The sequence below is a fragment of the Cygnus olor genome, chromosome 8 (genome assembly GCF_009769625.2).
Source record: "Cygnus olor isolate bCygOlo1 chromosome 8, bCygOlo1.pri.v2, whole genome shotgun sequence".
NCBI lineage: Eukaryota > Metazoa > Chordata > Aves > Anseriformes > Anatidae > Cygnus > Cygnus olor.
In genome coordinates, this window is record NC_049176.1 from 28,858,111 (window position 1) to 28,871,210 (window position 13,100).

General features: G+C 42.2%; 1 protein-coding gene across 6 annotated transcripts in view; it reads left to right on the forward strand.

The window, feature by feature from the left end:
- FGGY (FGGY carbohydrate kinase domain containing) overlaps window positions 1-13,100 on the forward strand; it is a 280,231-nt gene that overhangs the window by 52,608 nt on the left and 214,523 nt on the right. The gene's annotated exons all lie outside the window — the stretch shown is intronic.

The window sequence follows — 13,100 nt, forward strand, 5'->3', positions numbered from 1 at the left end:
CCACCTATATCCCCTACTGCGCATGTTACAAATAATGGTGGCTATTACAGGAGAGCTATATGGGATGCACGCTGGGAAAGGAAGCTTCTCTTTCTTTAACCCTTTGTCTGTAGTCCTAACTCAGGAATTTTCCTACCCTAGTAACATGGCTGGACTAGAGGAGAGACTACCTTCTCATATTTCTCTGGGTAAATGAATACTGCAAAAAGCTTTTCTCCAATGTTGAATCAAACACTGAAATTAATTTACTTCCTCTCCACTCATAAATACTACATGTCAGCTTTCTGCAAGCCACACTATGCTAACCTACTTGCAGAGAAGGTTAGGTAGGAAGGCTTCCTTTCCTACAGAAAGGAAGTAGAGAAATTGCATGTGAAATTATTTACAACAAATTAACGTGAAAAATGAACATTGGCCAGATCCTTGTCTGTGTCTTTACTCAGGGAACACGTATTATCCTGTGACATTCATGGCCAATCACTTCTAAACATAAAATGTATGTTGCAGAACACAAGTAGGGAGCAGATTGGAACTGAGTATAAAGATATATATGCTGTTTCTCAGCCCATAATAAAACTTATTGAATCCTGATGAATAATAGATGTATTTAAAGGAAATTATGATCTGCTCCTGTTTAATCCTTGAAAGAAAAAAGCAAATTTGCTCATGAATTCTCTGTAATGGTTTACTCTTTAAGACAAAACAATGGGCACTTGATATGAAACACGCTGGAATCAATCAAAAGACCCCCATTTTATGCCCCAAATTTGTAGGCTGCCCAGAAGTCTGTTATGGCAGCTGCCACCTTTACTAACCCGCCAGGGTTAAGACCAGGTTCCTCTCGGGCTATAGCAGTAACGGCTCTGAAGTCTGGCTGAAACAGCCTGATATTCCCGAGGGATCAGGCACAGAGGTGGACCTGTAGCACGCATTCACCTGTGCGTTACATCAGTGAGTCTAGTATGTGCAGTTCCAGTTGTAGCTCTTGTAAATTAAACAGAGAAATAAGCTGCTCTTTCGCTTCTTGCCACTGCTGAAATATGATCCAAGGCTCAGGTAGATTCCAGCTGTGATCTCGCTCCTTGGTTATGAACATACATTTATGTTCTCAGGACATTTTAGCTCCTTCTACACAGGCAGAAATTGTAAAAACAAAATGAACAACGTTCTCTGTGTACAGTAGAGTTATTTAAAGCGCCTGAGGGTTTGAACATAAGCAGACACTGTTCACATACAATATAAGCAAGACTTCTGGGTTTTGGCATTTAAAATGACAATTAAAAATACAGCAGGCATGTTTCAGCAACTTTATGGGATGCCATAAACATCCAGAAAAGGATTCCAGACGAAAGTAAAGATTCACAGAACAGATTCTTTTCTTCTTTTTGTTTCCTACCTTGGGAATTAGTGCGATGTGTTGTGACACACCACAAAACTAACGAAACCAAAGGAAAAAGCAGAAGGTGTTTTGCTCATTGGAGCTTATTGTAAGAGGGAAAATGCATCTTTGGGAGAGTCAAAGTTTATGACCTGTGGGGCTCTGTTCAGGTAAAGGTTTAGCTTCCTGCTCTTCTGAAAAGCTTGGGGAAAAAAAAGCCCCATACAGGTCTGGAAGGGGGAACACACTTCCCATCTTCAACACAGAGATGGACACGATAGACTCAAAATCTCTTCCTGGCACAAGTTTGCATGCCATGACACTTCCTGAATTTTCTTACATATATTTATCACGGGAACAATGCCACTGCACAGTCAGTCAGCTGTTCCCTCTGTAGCCTCCTGACAGTGTGCCTACAGGACTACAAACCTTTGGAGTCTATCGTGTACCTTTAAGCAATGTCGTGTTTGCACACATATAAGGCACCTCCTGTTGTGAATGCTTTATAGGCATTAAGCTATGGTGAGAAGAAGAACCTGAATCTCAGGTTAAGGATTTAATTACAAGGCTCTTCTTCCTCAATAATTTTTTTCCTGCCTCTCGTAAACCTTTGACAGAAATGGTAGGGAGCTGAAGGTGGGTTCCTTGGCTTTGGTTTGGTTTTCCTTGATTTTGGTTCTTTGTACTTGAGTGCTTTTTTGGAAAAATGCTTTGAAATGTTGTTATGACTCTGAGTGAACTTTCCTCTAGGATGGTCAGCGCTTTCCTAGCCTTAGGAAGGGAGACAGATTGCAAGTCAGCAATGCCTTTTGTCCTGTGCATGCACTGAAACCACGTAGCCATCAACTGAACCACCTCATGATGCTCAGCCAAAAGAAATTCCTCCCCAGCTTCCCTGGGTTTTGCTCAGTCCCCCCTTGCCACAGGAATCAATCGTGTGGCTCCTCTGAAAAAAAAAGAGGATTTTTTTTCTGAAAAACAGTACGTCGGATAGAGCTTTTTGTGTGTTCACAAGGAATTTACCTTCTTCATACACGCAGGGGCCAAGGAACAGTTTGTCTCTTCTTTCTTGTCACTGAGCATCCAGCACTGGGATTGTTTTTCAGGAGTTGGGGCTAAATGTGAATTGCGTTCCTGACAGCCCAGAGGTAAGCAACACCCACATTAGTGAGCCAGAGCCCCAGTCAGGGCAGGAAGAAGTAAGGAAACTGCCCGCTCTCTGCACACAAATCAATCTGCAGTGGCTGGTAAAGAGGCATCTTCCAGAAAAGAGGGAGATACAGGGTATCTTAGGGTTACATTTGTATCCTATGGCTGTGCGTTTGCTTTGTTTTAGTTTTCCTTTCTCCTCCCCCTAAACCTCAATTCAGGACTGCGTACATAGGAGCTGTTTTCTCCCCGTTGCCTGTATTTATTTCCTTGAGCTAGGCGACAATTTCACAATCTGAAGAATTCAGAGGCAATCCCATTTTCCATCTCCACCTTGCTAGTTGTAACCTCCAGTTCCTGCCCATGCCCCAGTTGCAATGCCATGCTGTGAACCAAAGTTCAAAGGTCTTTTTTTTTTTTTTCAGCCAGTTTATTTTTCACCTTGCATTCCTTCCCTTCCCCTTGGTTTCCTTCTCAATTAGCCCCAACAGCAGTTTTGCTCCAGCAGGGGCATCAGGCACATCCCCCAGGGTTTCTCCTGGAAACACAACCTTGCGCTGGTTCTCACCCCTCACACAGGTGCTCAGCACAGAGTTAAGTTCACGTCCATTTAAGAGCTATCTCAGGGGCTTAAGTGGCCGTGAAATAGGGTATAATTTTAACACATCCTCTGTGTAGCATAAATTTGATGTTGATTGTAGTGAAACTGCTATGGTGGATAGTCTTTCTAGCTATGAGTGATCTCATGTGCTTACTCGTTTTCAATAGCAGCTATGTGACTTTTTCATTTCTACAATCAACCTGAAACTTTCTTGATAAAGTAAGGTTCGTAATTGCTGCTGACACAAAAATCATGATGGGAAAAGGAGTTGCAGCATGTCTCCAGAATGCTGTCTTGAACCCCTATACCTTGCTTACCATTGCAGATACTTTTTGCTGTGATGGAGAAGTGGAACCGACCTGAATGTGGGGCAGATTTGAATAAACCCTTTCACCTGTCCAGCAGTGCAGAATTGTTCTTTGCCTTTTATTTGCTCTTGCTGTGCTCAGGCTAATCACAACCAACAAAACTTCAGCTGTTTGGGCAAGCGTATCACAAGCCAGTGCACCTCAGCCTTAGGAAATTTATCTTACTTTTCAAGATAATTCCTCAAACTCCTTGACATTTACTCCCATGGGTATTTGTAGACTGTTATGTCTGCCCTTACTTGTTGTTTAACCTAGCAATAAGCATTTAGCTCTGTCCTCATAAATCATTTCCCTTCAGCTCCCTGGCTAGAATTACTGTGTGTGCTCCTAACTATGAAAAACCCAGGCTAAGCCCACCCTTTAAATGACTGCTCCCCGCTGGGCTTTATTGGTGGCACAAAATCAATGTTCAAGCCATGATTTCATTCCTGGCTCACTGAACGATCCTTTGCTGATTACACTGACCTAAGGATCCATATCCGCAGTTCACCAGATTTCTTTCCTGTGTCCTCCTGCATACTCTTAAGACTTGCTCCACCTCTTCTTCCAACTTTAAAACCACCAGTTTAGGGTCCCTGCCTCCTTTTCCCCAAGATAACATCTTCTGGGAGTCCCTGCAGCCTCTGCTCCCACTTTCTTTGTGCCTCACTCTTCGCTGGAGGACTTCTTGGCAGCCAGAAGTTGGCTCCTGGGGGGTAGGCAGAAGGTGGGCTCCCACAGCACATCTCACGGGATCAGTGTCTGGTGGGTGCAGCTCCCTGCAGCAGGGTAAGCAAGAGTGACAGGCTGGATTCAGACCTCCTCAGCCAAGATCCGTGGCAGGAGCTGAGACCTGGGCCATGTGTGCACCAGCCTACTGGGAGAACATGGGAAATACTTGCACTCTTGTCCCCCTTCTACCTGCACGTCGGCGCTGGGACACTTTCTGTGCCCCTCATTGGGGACCTCTCTGCATTTTGGGAGAGACTTCTTTGGACTGCGTGCATGTGAGCCTCAGGAGCTTGGTGGTGAGGCCAGAACGTGCTGTTGGTTAAGGAGTCTTTGAAGGTATCTGGATCTTAAAATAATTGCTACAAAACATCACCTGGATCAGGAATAATTCAGGAGAACCCTGAAAAATGCAGGAAATTTTCCTTGTGTGCAGATTTGCCAATAGCTGCCTAAACTATTCCTTTTTCTTTTTTTTGTTGTTAAATTTTGGTAGTGGTCACAACCACAGATATGAGAAAACCCAGAGAGATCTCTCATCTAGCATACAACATCATCCCATTAGTATAAGGTATCCTACTACCATGTGTGAAGTAGAGTGTTTTCTTTCTGGCTGGTAAAAGTTTAGAAATTGCAAAATTATCTTGCAGGCAAGAGACGGAATGTGACAGAAGACATTTCCCTTCCTAAAACTCAACAAATTTAGATAAGCCTCAAGCCCACTCTCTCTTTCTATCCTACTTGCACATTCATTTTAACTTCCCCACTCTCACCACATTTGTTGCTGTGTTAAATGTGGCTGATTACTGCAGGGCGATTTCTTTCAGGACCCTTTTGTCTCCCAGGTGGAAGAGTCGTCCATTTGACTCGTAGCAGAAGAAGAGTTTGGTTCTAAGTTTGGGATGACTTGTCCAAAAGCTACTTCTGTTTCACCCCTGAGCTACAGACCTACTCTTTAAAACTCTGAACATTTATTTTGATTTTTATGAAGGCAGAATTGTCTTCAGACATGAGCAAGAGTCCTATGTAAGCATTAATTAAGTTAAATTGTGTCTGGAGAGTTTAGTCTTGTTTAATGGCTTTGTTCAGTTATTCTACCTGTTCATTATCTTTACATAAACATTAAAATCATACAATCATTACATTTTCTCCTCTAAAATAAAGGAGATTCTTATAACAAACTTAACTCTGCATGTTTTCTTTGTTTCCGTGTGAGTACACACATGCACTTTTTTATTTTATTGAATAACTCCTTTAGCCATGTTTTTCCCCTCTCTTTGCATCTCTTCAGACACGGGGCAAGTACAGAAGAAGAATTCCATGTGTAACCAAAAAAAAAGAAAAATTGGGTTCCTCCTCAGATCTTCATAATCATGGGAGTGTTGTATGCCTGTTGAAGCTGTTGCAGAAAAAGCTACTGATGTTCAGCAAATTGTATTAGAGTTTTCAAAACCATGGCATCATTTTCTGAAATGTGATTTTCTAGGAGCCAAAATGAGAAAGAAGAAGAAATGCAATAATACACTTGGGAGTGAGAGTCTTTCATTTTGGCCTTAGTAGTTTAATAAAACTTTTAGCTATGTAAACACTTGTTCACCAGGAGAGGTTAGTCATTGTCATGCTTTCTTATACTCTGATACCTGCTTTCATATTCTTTTTCTGGGCATTTCTCACCAAGCCCATGAAGTCTGACCTCTTACTCGCTTCTCATATTCATTTATTATATATCAATTATGCTGTAATGATGACCTTTATAGAAACTCTTCAAGGTACATCCATTAACTATTGGGGCAGCCCTGGCACGTGCTGCACATTCATCAGACTAAATCAGAAACAGAGCTGAAATCCTTTCCAAAAGCGAGGTTGAACATTTAAAATGAACCAGAGGAGATCTCATCGGAAACATCCTTGTTATCACTGTCCTTTGTTGTATAAAAATCATACAGACTGAAATAGGCTGCCTGATAGAAACAGATTCTGCACTAGAATCACCTGAATGAATATGGAATCCGTGCAGTGTAACAATAGACCAGGATTCGCAAAAGTGTGCTGTAATCCCTCTGACCTCCTCAATGAGGTGTGAGCATATTATAGGAAGACATGTTGTGGGACCAAGCTAATAACCTTTTATTACCTTTGTATTGGCGTTGTGAACCTGCTCCAGCTTTCTGTGCCGTGAAAACAAGGGAATCCCTGGTTTAATGTTGATCGCATGAATTGCTAAATGGCCTCATGCCCACTGACTCAGGGAAGCATATATAAACTGGGTAAGCACAGCTAATTACCTCCCGTAAAACATCTCTCCTCTTGAATCTGCTTCTGGATGAGCCATTTTGTTCCAGAACTGAATGAATGTCTCTTGACTTACATTTAATCCAGCCTCTGCTGAAGGTAGTAAGAGTTAATAATCTGATTTTCCCGGGAAAGGATTTGGACCCTGACTTCAGCAAGTTAGTTTCTCAGAGCAGACCGGTATGTGGTGTGCTGCCTAATGGCACAGCCAGAGCAGGAATTCTGCTGAAGCCACGGGCTGATGGTAATTCTCTCGATCCCACTCAGGAGAAGACATTTGGCAGACAGAGCAGAGTGGGCTGATCCATCCCTTCTAACAAGCAGAAGCACAACATTTCTGTGGTTCGCCCTGCAAACACCTTCCCCTTCAGAGGCTGTGCGTTCAGAGCACCAATGGTTGAGGGAAGTGTAGGAAGGTTTCTGTCTACTTCCCAAACTGTTTCTAAGAAGAAAAAAAATAGAATTCAGCTGACTTGAACATAAAATAGAATTCATTTAAAATGCTGTGACATTTTTAAAAGTGAGGATTCATTTAGAAAACTTCCATTTTTTAACCATGTTTATACTGGGAGCTGTGGACACAAAATTATCACTACTTCTTACCTGTAGCTGAAAAAGGAGCTATGTACCTCTGAATGTCAAACATGGCTTTAATCTGCTTCGCAGCTTATTTGTTTTGGTTTTCTCTGTTTCATTTCCCTTTGCTGTGTTAAGCTCTGACCCTGAAAGGTGAGGAAGTGAAGGAAATGGAAGAGTGAAATTTGGGGAGTCTGACACTAAAAAGCCAAGAGAACCACAAGGCAGTCTGTCTGGTTGTGAGACTGAAATGTAAGTGGACTCCTCAAATTAATTACTTTGGAACCCACTTACTTGGGTATATGGACTCCCTTAAGCATAAGTCTTACATTATGTCACTGAGATGGCATCTGGGCTTGATTTATGTTGGCACAAAACTAGCTATAAACTGCACATGTGTGCCCATAGTAGCCCCTTTTCAAACAGAATCTGTTTATAGAAACAGGAAGCATGGCTGCAGCAGGACTACACGGAGCCTCTGCTGTGTCAATAGCATCACAACTACAGGTATCCAGGATCTGCACCGTGCATTCATTTTCCAAGTATTTACGCTCAGCCAGTAACTTGGAACACCATTACCAGAGATTAACGGTGGGTTGATGGAGCAAAAATGACTTATTAGGTGAAATGTACTCTGCCTAAGATGTGTATCTGAACAAGAGCTCCCTTAATCTTTCTCTTTCATACTCTATCTAATCTGTGGCTAGTATTTCATGGTGATAATCTCTCTCGTTTTTTTCTCCCTTGGAGAATGAGGCCACACTATATTAATTATATCTGATTCTGTAGTCACGCAATTTATCTTTTAAAAGGTATGCTCCTTCCTGTCTGAATAAATATGAAGCCTTCAGGACATGTTCAGGGAAGTTTGAACTCCTCACTGTTCCTAACAGTACATTTCAATTTCAAACAGTTCAATACATATAGGCAACATTCAAGATTTCTTTTAAGAGGTAGGTAGACAGACGTAAATGAAGATCAAAAGCTGTAGGGCATTTTTGGTGATCGAGAAAACTGTATTTTTTGGTTCCTCAGATGCATTGATTTGCATATTCAGTCTTCAAATTGTGTGAGTTGTGAGGTGCTATAAGCAGGCACAAATAACTCTGTGATACTTCATCCACTTGGATCTCTCTGCCTGAAGTGAAATAAGTTTTTTATGCTTCAGGAATGCAGCACCCCTGAACATCCTGGTGACACTGACCAAACCCTTCCTGGAGAGGGAGAGATGAAGGTGAAACCACAAGGGCCCTGTCTCTTCTGGCTTCACCTAAAAGCAGACTGTATGAACAGCACACTGTAGGAGTTCCCTTTCGTAACATCCCTTTCTTCAGTCTTTAAAGAAGTCTGTAACAGAGACAGTGTTGTTGTGTGCACCGAACAGTCTTCTCTAAGTTTCTAAGAAGACTTGATGATGCAGAAAGATATATATATTTCATACTGTATATATCTCCCTCTTTTTTTTTTTTTCCTTCAGTTGGGAGAATCCCTAGGTTGGTATTTAAACAATCCAGATTTTTTTAGGGCACATCGCATCCTGGCAGTTGGAAGAAAAAAAGATTTTCATGTTGTCTTGGAGAAACTGAGAGGAAATGCATGTGAATCCTAAAGCCCACCTTCTAATAAGAAACACAGTTAGTCGATGAAGATTACCTTGACATAGGAACTGGTACCAGAGTCTTTTAATGAGAAATGTTCTACCTCATGCATTGAAAACCAGTAGTAACTGTGTTGTAGTTCTTGCTCAGTGGCTATAGGTAGTCTCAGAGACAACTTGAGTAGGCTGTAGTAGGACTATTATATTACTCATTGAAGACTTCCACTCCCTTTTGAGATGGTGTGGGAATGTATTTCCCTCAGGGAGATGTATTTCCTACAGCACATTACTTAGGACTCCTTGCTTATTAACTGGTTGCAAGTCTGATAAATTTGTGAAAACATCTGTAGCCTACAGCATGAAAATCAGAGCCAAAGCACCTGCACGTAGTGTTTTGTTGCATGGATTTGTTCACGTCTGACCGCTGAAGATTGCCCTCGATGTCCTGATGTGGTCACTGTTGTTAGGATCATGGTGCTGAAGACAGTAGCTGCGATGCTCTGTTGGGTTGGGATACCTTTTTTTATCCCTTTTGTTGGAAAACTGCTTGCAGGTAAATGCTTAGTCTGAATTATATAGAGCAGTGACCACACAGACATGTGGCCTTGAGATGCAAAAAGATCTATTTTTCAGAAAATAAAACATTTCTTTCCAATAGGTAAGAAGCATGGTTTGCAGAGTTCTGCAACGTGTTCCAACTTCTGTCATTAGGACAATGTTTGAGAGAAATTTTTCCCTTCAAAGTCTCTTGAGGCCAGAGCTTGTATCTGTTGCTGCTCACTGGGACTTTCTCACTGAGACCCACTGACTCCAAAGGACTTACGCCAGTGAAGTTTACTGGGATGAATGTGAGTTGCTGGCTCTAGCGTTCGATTTGTGGTGTCTGTAAGGAACGTGAAAGTTGGGAGGTCTCCAGAGGTGCATCTCAGAAGGCTGCTGGAAACCAAATGACTTATTTGTGTACCTTAAACTTTCATCTGAAATACAACTCATGGTGCATATTGTCCATATGTATTTGTGCAGTTGGGAGCATGGTTTTAACACTGAGCTTCATTAAAATCCACCCCAAATTCTCATACTTTACAATCTTTATGCATACCAACTTTAAATATTTTCTCTGTGCCCTTGAAATGAATTTACATGATAAATGTAGAGCGATCAGAACAGGATATGAAAAAGGAACCTCTGGAGCAAGCACAGGTAGGACACAGATATAACAGCCCTCAGAAGTACACGCTGTGCACTGACATTTCTCGGTAAGGGGACAGCATTTTGTTCCTTTTGCCCAATCCTAGCCAGGGATCACGGCCCAAGCAGATGTGTTGCAATAGGCAGAGAAAGCCATCAGTTGTGTCCCTTGATGGCTTCTCCTGAAGATTTGGGGTTATGCCAGCTGCTGCTCCAACCTCCAGCCTTTGACGGTGGTTCCAGCCCGGATCTGGAACACCCCGTTTCCTCCCAGCCGTGCTGTGTCCACGTTTTGGTATCTGTGAAGCAGAGACTGCGTGTGAACCGGGACCAGGGAGCAGCAGCTTCATACAACTGCACCTTGCCTCTATCTGTATAAGAATTACCCAGAGGAATAAAAACATTTCTACTCCTTTTGCATGTAAGGGGTAGGAGCTAAGGAGATTAGAAAGCTAAAGAATGAGATTTGTCAGCTGTGTTGGTCAGAGGGGTGTGCAGGTCACTCTGGAAGGCTGCCCCAGAGCCTCTCAGGCTACAGTTAGCTCCAGCCTCAGGTCCTGCGTAACCTCCTCCCTTTCCCCCTGCCCTCCCCCAGACCCTTCAATCTTCCTTATCTCGGATACCCCCCATCTGACCCCTTCATCCCTGGTTTCGGAGCATCTCCTCCAGAAGCTGGACAAATCAGCAGATCTGTCAGGAGATGCAAGAAGGCAACCAGAGGTTATCTGCGTGTGCAGGTTATCTTGGGGCTCGCTCTCAAGAAACAGTATCTGTGAGCAGTACAAGTTATCCCAGGCTGGAGGCAAGTAGAGCCTGGGCTGCTCAGATCATCGGGGCCAGCTGTCTTGTGGATACGGGTGAAAGACGAGAAGTCTGAAAATAGTGCTAGGGTCGTCCTGGAGCCAGAGAGAAGTGCCTGTGATTGAGAAACCTGGAAGGAAAGTTATTTTCTTCTCATGTATTTGGGGACTTTGAAATAGCTTCCTGGGCAAGGAAGGGCTTCCTGGAATTCTTCTCAGTGGTTTTATACCCAGAAGGGAATTATTTGGACACTGGTTTCAATATAAATGTGGGATTGGGCTTTGCAGCGAGACAGCCCTGTGACAACCCCCTCCAGAATATAATCAGTAAAGTTTTCCCTTGATGCAGACTCTGTCTGCTTCCAAGTTGGACTCCTGCTTGCTCACTCCTTGTCTGGCTTCAACAAAACTTCACAACATTTAGTCTAGCTTTTCCTTGCAGTGCTGAGTCACTCTCTGATTTGAGTGAGAACTGAAATGTTTGTTACTCTAAGTTTTGTGAGCCTCTGTCTGAAATCCAAGTGAAAAAGCCTGCAATGTCAGTTTGCTCAAACAGAAGTTTTTAGAAGAATTGTTATGCCAAATGCTTCTGTGTATAACACTTGGAGAAATTTTGTTTTCTCTGTCACTTCTGGTCTCTTTAACTATACCATGGGAATCTGAACTGTGGCAAGATCAGTCACTTAAGAAGCATGACCAAAGTAAAACTGAGGTTTTATTGGTTTTAAATAGATTTTTCAATGTAAGAGATGACTTCAGAAAAGACAACACATCATTCCGTCTGCTAAGTTTTCTCCCTGTCCTGTAACAGACTGTAGGGTTTTTATGTCTGAGCTCTTTTTGGGTGTTGTATAATGCACTGTTTGGGGTGTGTAGCAAATGCTGGTCTTTAATAGCTCCTTAGAGGCTTGACATTTATCTCTTATGAGCTAGAGTAGTTCCTTATTTCTGTCGCAGCTCATCCTGGTCAGTCTGGAAGCACATAAAAGTGGTTGTAGATCTGTGCCCATTGAAATCACATTGCAGTGCAGATGGGGAGCGCAGCTTTCTCTGAGCAAAAGATGCTAATTTCAAGCAGGCACAGCTTCCATCCACTAAAACCCCAAAGGCACACACAGCCACGGGAGAGCTGACTCTGGGAGATGTGCTGGGGAGCTCTGAACGTCAGACATCAATCAGTGACTGGAAAAAAGCTCGGCAACATCAGTGCTAGCAGGGCTGTAGCTCTATGGGCAGAGCAGAAAGCAGGGCTCTGGTGCATATGCAGTGACTGGTGGGGTATGTATGCACCACAAAGATTTTGCAGGGTATTGGGGATTGTGCAGATATAACCAAGGCCATAATTTTCAGGACCATACTCATGCACACAGAGGAAAATTTAGTTTGCAGAATTCTTTACTGGTGATGAAATGTGAGCCAGAAAGAACTGTTGGGTTTTCTGATGTCAGCGTGAGCTGGCAGAGTTGGCAATCAGAGAAATTATCCTTCAATTATAGGCTAAACGAGTTTAAAAGAAGTCGCCGAGACATGGTTGGTATGGAGCCCCATATTGCTATTTCTCTATCTGCCTCTCAGAAAAAAAAAAAAGACATGCTTAAGAGTCCATAAGCTGCTCCCTCTCCTTCTCCCTCCTCAGCTGAAGAATTAGCCTCTTTGTCATACGTGACAGCTGTACAAGTAACAGGAACAAAACATGTAGGTGTTGGGAATAAAGTCATTAAACAACGTGCTATTTGTTAAGCACACCAAGTTCTGGACAAATTCATACTATAGCTTCTCTGTTTCATGTGCTCAGGTGATAAAGAATATTGAAGAATTTCCAGCAGTAAAAATTGAATTTCTTGCCTTGAATCAAACTGTGATTCAGAATGTGAATGTCACTGAGATACGGGCTACAGTGAGAATATATGACCACTGTTTCCATTTACCCTGTAATTAGAGGGGCTTTTTGTTGTTGATGCATGAGCTAAGATAACCTCTGCAGGACTAAGAGGAATAACAAGAATTAAAGTCCACTTTCATCAGAAAAGACAGTAGTTGATAAGCAATTAATTGAAAAATGTTACATTCAGTGGTTCTTCATTGAAAGGGCTGTATTATTGACATGGAAGTGTTTCACGGTAAGAATTGTGCTCCCCCAGACAATAAAATGGAATGGAAACAGCCTTTTTATTTTTTCAATTTTAGCATTTTTTCAATCTATGTAACCTTAATTATAAACTTTTTTTCTGAATTTTCTGTGATCTATGATATGATAATGACTTCATATCATTATATGTTATGATCAGTAAAGATAAATGATAAGATTAAATATTAGATGTTATATATTCATATATATAACATGGCTCCAGTTTGGCTATGGCAGTTGCCATCAATACCTATGTGCAGAAGGAGGCATCTAGCCTTTAGGCACCGTTCATACACTAGGGAAGTTTGGGAACTT